Source organism: Archocentrus centrarchus, chromosome 22 (assembly GCF_007364275.1).
Source record: "Archocentrus centrarchus isolate MPI-CPG fArcCen1 chromosome 22, fArcCen1, whole genome shotgun sequence".
Classification (NCBI taxonomy): domain Eukaryota; kingdom Metazoa; phylum Chordata; class Actinopteri; order Cichliformes; family Cichlidae; genus Archocentrus; species Archocentrus centrarchus.
Window position 1 is genome coordinate 24,689,250 of NC_044367.1, and position 7,099 is coordinate 24,696,348.

A 7,099-nucleotide genomic window follows, 5' to 3' on the forward strand; every position below is an offset into this window, starting at 1 on the left:
GCCTGCCCCCCTTGGGGGTGCGGTGCGGGGCTGCGTTGGCTTCTTCGGCGTGGGGGGGGGCTCTGTGGAGGGTCGGGCGGTCCTTGGGTGCCGTGGGCCCGGGAGCCCTGCCGCCGGCCAGTGCAGGGGGCTGGCCGCTGGGGGGGGGCTGGCTTCTCATCGCCTTGGGTTCCCTGAGCCCTCGCTCCTCGACTGGGGGGGCTCCGTCTGAGACCACCCTCTCCCGTCTGCTGGGGTAGGTGTGCGGTTGTCTTTGGACTGAGTGGCCGGGGGTCTTCCTGGCTCTTGGTGGGCTGCTGGTGGCCTGGGGTTCCGGGGGCTCTCCGTACCTGCCTCTGGCTTCTGATGGGTGGAGCTGCAGCGTTTTGCCCTCATTGGTAAGTACGTTCCATGACACAGACACAAACATGACACAGACACAAACGCCCACGCAATCACAACTCAACAAAATTGTTGGTCTGCGTAACATGCTTTGTTAGTTTTGTTTTTCACACACAAATTTATTTTTGCAAGTATTGATAGTATTTTTTTATATGTTAAAGTGATGAAGTATCTGATTAATAGACTTGTGCTCTTTCCCCTTTTTTTTTTTTTTTTTTTTGCTCCCTTTCTCTCTCCCTTTTTCTTCTCTTTATTTTCCTCTTCTTCAGCCTGTCAGCTCTGGCTGTTACATAGTATGTGGAAAAATAACTCAGATAAATAAAATAAAGGGTTAAAACATCAACAAGAAGAGCCTATTGAGAACCTATAGAGCTCATCTTGAAATAGCAAATATGTTTGGCACAACAACGCATTCAGATCACAGTTCTGCTTGCAAGATCTACCAGACATGACAGGCTTAAAAAAAAAAAAAAAAAAAAAAAAAAAAAAAAAAATGTGAACAAGGGAGCAAAAGTTTCCAGGTACCATCAAGCATAAACATGTGTGTTACTCTTATTTTTTTAAGTCTAATAAAGAGTTTTATAAGTAGAGCTCATCCTATATGTGAGTCATGTGTCAGACATGAAGTGAAGTACATTTAATGTTGCAGTTATTACTTAAAAGCACATCTTTTCACATAAATGGGATACATGAAAGAGACTCCATCAAACATCAGAATTATATCACATTCTTGGTCACAATTAAACTAACAACTTACAATAAAAATGAAACAAAAAAAAACTTCTGAGAAACTCGTTTAAAGTCTCAGAGCATCGAGTAAAGTTGCTCACTCAGCTGTTTGGTTTGAATTTGTTTTTACTGAAACACTGCAAAGGGCATCAGTTCAGCGGCATGTTGGAAAATCTTATGGCACATTCTGGAGCGTTGTGTTTGTAAATGACTAAATGTGAAGTTCAAATGTGCAGTTAATGCACTGATAACAATGCACTGCAATGTTGTTATCAGTGCATTGTTGTTATCACTCTTTAGTAAAACTGTCTTCATTTTAACCCTCAAATGACCAGTCCATTACCATTTAAGGCAAAAAGGAGTTTAAAAGGAAAATAGCACAAACAAAATAAAATTTATTCAGACGGTCTTTCTTTGTTGCTTCTCACAAAACAACTTTTCTCTGTTTCAATAACGCTACAAAAATATTACGTATGTTTAAGCAAACTATGTATTACAGTGTGCTGTATCATTTTAACACTGAAATATACATAAATTGGTGAGTCCATAATATGCTGACAGAGGTGGCAAAAGTACTGACATTCTGTACTTAAGTAGAAGTACAAGTACTTGTGTTAAAAAATACTTTAGTAAAAGTCGAAGTACTGGTTCAACTTCTCTACTTAAGTAAAAGTAAAAAAGTACAGGCTCTGAAATGTACTCAAAGTAAGAAAGTAAAAGTAGTTCTTTGGAGGATGTTTCTACCTGCTATTTTTGTGTAAAACTAACCGAACCTCATTATCTATTATTGTAATAATATAAAATAGTACATGAGAATACAAACGTTATTCCAATCTAAATTTTAATCCTAATGAATGCACTCAGCTTGAATCTGTTATGTAGGACACAAACTGTGAAAGGGAATTTAAACACAGCTCTGTTCTCTGTGTCCTCCATAGTAGAGGGTGACTGTGCCTCAGGGGTTACAGTGGGATTCAGAAGGTGGAGGAACCCTAAGATCAGCTGTAGTGGCTCTGCATGGGGAGAAGAATCACAGCTTTCTATTGTGAGCTGCAGTAAATGATGTTGGTGTGCAGGCTGTGATCAGCTGACATGCTGCTGCTGCTCTGAGGTTTACTGCTCTGTGTGGATGAACTGAAGTCACAAAGATGTAACCCAGTATTTCACAGCTCTCTGAGCTGATCTCCATCCCCTACACTGACAGCATACAGGCTGTAGAAATGTTGGATTCAGTGAATGAATCTCAGCATCAGCAGCTTTGATTCAAACTCATCTCTGCTGCACTGATGTAACCTGTAACTTTGACCATGAACACAAACACTGTACTCCAGTCCACCACAGAGCTTTACTGTAAATACAGTACAACAAGCTGACCTGTTTATCACACACTAAATTGCAGTATTTTCATAGAATCTCTGAATTACACAACGTCAGCATACTTCAGTTTATTTTCCAGTCCTTACCTTTAACTCTAACCTCTCTTCTTCCTCTCCTGTCCTCTTTCTCCATCTCTGAGTGAACTTCTCTCTCTTTGCTCTCCCTGAAATACAGCAGCTCTTCTTTTAGCTAGCAGACACACTGTGTGACAAACTGCACACACTTTGTGTGTTTGCTGATATTTGTTGAGCATTCAGAAACGTTGCATTTACCTGCCACACGTTACTCCCTTCATGCTCGCTCCTCTTCAGTAGCGTTAGCTAAGCTGTTTATGTGCCGCAGCGCAACTTACGGACTCGGTCCGGCCCGATTATAGCGCTATAAATGATACATTAATTATATGGGTTTGCGTATTTAATCCCTTTGTACGAGATAAGCCCCGGTGATGGAGGATACGCAGTACGATTGTCTCTTATGTGTTATTATTCCTCCGTTTAGGCTCAGATCATTTGATGTTTGAAGGCGCACTGACCGGAAATAAAAACTTCTCTCTGACGTGTTAAAAAGTAACGAGTCTGTTTGAAAATGTAAGAAGTAGAAAGTACCGATACTTGTGTAAAAATGTAGGGAGTAAAAGTAAAAAGTAGTCAGAAAAATAAATACTTAAGTAAAGTACAGATACCTGAAAAATCTACTTAAGTACAGTAACGAAGTATTTGTACTTCGTTACTTCCCACCTCTGTATGCTGATCAGCAACAAATTACAGTGAAGTCGTCACAGTCAGGAGGTTTTTTTTCATCTTTTGTTATTTCCAGGTTTCTGCTTCAAACTAAATCTGAATATTTTGTTTTGTGCAGAAACACTCAAAATACTCAGATTACTGAAATGTGAAATATTATGGAATAATTACCAAAAAACAAAAACAAAAAATACAAATTATAACCCCCCCCCCCCCAAAAAAAACAAAAACAAAAACAAAAACAAAGCCTGTAACATTAAAATAATAAGACTGACAGAATCATGGCAAGAAATATTTCTGTGATCAAAAATATCACAAAGGCACATAAATATAAGGCTTGGGTCATCAATGACTCCATACAGGTCACCTGAAGGTTAAAGAAAAAGAAGTCACAGGAAAAGATACTTGACGGAGACGAAACTGCAACAAAATCTTCACCTTTGGAGCCGCTCCTCCCTGACGACCCCGCTGTGTGAAATTCCACACTATTTCCTACTGTTTCCAGGGTCTCTTTTTCTGGTGATGATGGGAACTCTTAAAGGAAAGTTGGCACCAGTACAGATGCTGAGGGCGCTTCTAGAGAACACTGAGGATCAGATGATGACTCTGTGGCAGCACTCACAGTTCTGATGAATCTCGCTGAAGCTGGACGGTCACTGGGCCAGATCCATGAGGCCAGCCTCTGAGTAAGCAGCTGCTGGTTGGAGCAAATGTGCCACTCTAGTTCTGTAACGTCAGTGGTTTTAACTCGAGGGATACGACACCAGTATCGTCGATCAACACATGGCGACACAGGGCAGTAATCGTGCCCAAAGAGCTTCACAACACGTTAGTGGACATATGCAGTGCGATACTCCGTGAAGACTCTGAGAGGCCAGGAGAATGTGAGGAAGGAGGCAAACCAGAAGAAGTAGTGGGACAGATACCAGGGATGATGCTCCAGGTCACAGAGCACCAAGACATACTCCTTCAGGTCAATGTTCTGTAGGTTCATGTCCTCCCTGGCTTCCATGTAGTCATCCAGGCCCTCATTGTCTGTGAAAAACCTCGCTCTTTGTGTAAGGTAAGAATTCTCTGACTCCACATTGGCAAAACTGAAGTACTTGGTGAAGCACAGCTTAGTGAGTACACATTTCTCCAAGCCCAGCGGCTGTTTGGAAACATCTTTGATGCTACAATGGCTGTAGTCAAATTCTGCTTCTGCCACATGGGTCTCAAGACGCTCGTGGTAAATCTGGGTGCAAGTATAACGGCGGTAGCGTGTGACCTGTCGAGTTCGACGGACATAGTGGTAGCTGATGGCCTTCCACCAGATGCAGGGTTGAGCCTGCTGCATCTTCTTGATGTACTCGTAGGTGCCTTCCACATCCATTTTGTGCAGTAGCTCATTCTTCACACGACAGTGCCAACACTCCAACAGGTAGACCAAATAGAGCAGGCCCAGTAGGGCCAGTGGGATGTAGATGTAGCCATCAGAGCAGGGGCTGTCATGGTACATCTTGGATTTCCCTTTGAAGGCACTGTCAAAGGTGAAGCGGGTCACTTTGGTGACGTGACACCAAACCATGGCTCCCATGCAGCCATACATCAGGACAGATAGAAGGAGGCATTTCCAGAAGCGCTCTCGAAATAAGGACTTGCTCAGAGATTGCTTCAGCGGTCTTTGCTGTCAGGTGAAACCACAAACATAAGAGGAAGAGTTTAAAAAATGGCTTAGGATATATTTTATCACCATCTGACCTCTTAACATTAATAAACAACAACCCAATGATCCATTTAGAACACCTGTCCTCAGTTCCTGTGGAACAAATCCAGCCTGCATTACACAACTTTGGACACTGAATATGTTTGTTTTTTAAAGAACATAGTTTGCATTTTCATTTTGGCTTTAACATCCATAAACCAGCAAACATATTGAGCAACAGATGAGGAACTGAGACTTCAGACTGCACCAAATATTTTTTGGTGAGTGATGGAGCTGTAGAGCCAAGCTTTATTCTATGGAGGACCAAAATAATCAAAATCAAGAATAGTAATAAAAACAATGATTTTGTTAAAAACTTATTATGCCATTAAAAATAAATGTAAATAATTATTTATATTGAATAGAACAAACATTAGTATGTTTTCAGTTTTTTGCACTGTCACGAGTCACTTTATTATACTTTCATCGTTAACAAATAAAATAGTTTTTAAGCATTTATCTATTGATTGGTATTTTCCTCTGCATTTACCCTTATTTGTTTCGTTTTTTGTATTTACAATAATGAGAATAGAGAAAGAAAACAGGAGAAAATTATTACTTAATACAAATAAAAATAAATAATAAACTAATTAATAAATTAAATGGAAATGAAATGGAAAAACTAAACAGAAGGATTGAATACAGAATTGTATTAAAACATAACTCACTCATCACTGCATCACCACCCCACTGTCCAACTTCACACCGATGACACCTGTCAGATTATCCGCCTGCAGCGTTTTGCAGCACATATTGCAACACACAGGCCGTAACAAAAGGCATTTGCTGTGCCAAAAAGGATGCCAGAAAATTCTACCTTCTCTCTGGTGTCCTCCTCGAAAACAGTAGCGATGCTGTTTTCACTCGCTGTCGCAGCCGATGCTGGAGGAGACATGGTGCTGGGCAGCTACTGGTAGTAAAGACAGGGCGTGGAGGAGGAAGGGGAAGAGATTTCACCACCTTAGCTCCGCAGCGTCCCTCAAAAGAGACTTGTAATATCTGCTATCTTTTAGAGGCATTTGGAGGGGAGGCGTTGATCGGTGAAAGCCAAAATAAGAGCATCTTTATCTTCCAGCTGGCTGAGATGTGGGTTAAGAAAAGAAAAACAAGAAGCGGCGGGGGTGTTTCTACAGGAAATCCCGCAACCTGCTCTCTGCGGGTTAGCTGTCAGTGCCGCAGTAACATGATGGGAGATTTGCAGTATTAGCTGGTCGTCGTTACAGTAGGAGCATGCCCTGCCCCCCGGGGCCCGCTGGGAGTGCAGGAGGCAGCGATGGTGTGCGAAGAACTAGCGGGGTCGCTGTCCATGGTGCTGATTGAGGTAGAGGTACCGGGAGATGCTTTTCCATAAATCACGGAAAGTCCGATTCATGAAATGTTTAGCTCCACTGATTATCATTATCGGGAGGAAAATTAGACTTTTTTTTCACTTTACAGTATTCTGGTGACACTTGGCATCTGATCAGCTGGGTCAACATGTTAATCATGTGTGTCATCTCATGAGCCTGGGAAGAGATCACAGATGAGAAGAGGCTATCTGTGAACGATCACTGAACAGAGGTGGTGGCTTTTGCCACTATCAGCCACCTATAATGCAGTCTTGAGGACCCCTGCCCAAGTGACTTCGGGCGACCTTAATACGATAAGGTGGGGCAAGGTCTTGCAGTCAAAATAATCCTAATTTATCTGATACTGGACCTTGGTACAGCCCCTCAGTTTATCTTCTTTGTGGAACAAGCTGTTTTAGATCCCCTTCCTTTTAGCTGATTTGTTTTTAATTGGCTGCCCCAGCAGGTGAGAGGAGCCAGAGCTGAGTTCCTCTTAGGGAAATCAGGGAGAACTTAGAGTAGTGTGGAAGTTTGGAGAATCGTGGAAGTTTTCCTGTTGAGCAGTAAGGTACAGAGAAAAGGTAAAAAGTTACAGCATTTTTATTACTGATTTGCTTGTTTAATTTTAAACATGAATTCCACCATTGACATTACAAATGTTTTATAATATTGTTAAAAAGGGAGCAAAAGTTTCCATAAAGCATAAGGCATAAAATCTACTGCTGAAAATGTACGTAACCCGTTTCTTTAAGTCTAATAAAAATTCCTATATGTGCAGTTTATAGCATCCATGAATATAG

At 41.6% G+C, this 7,099-nt stretch overlaps 1 pseudogene; it reads right to left on the bottom strand.

Moving 5' to 3' along the window:
- Window positions 1-3,568: 3,568 nt before the first annotated feature.
- Window positions 3,569-6,279, bottom strand: LOC115772775 (transmembrane protein 151B-like; annotated as a pseudogene).
- Between the last annotated feature and the right edge of the window lie 820 nt (window positions 6,280-7,099).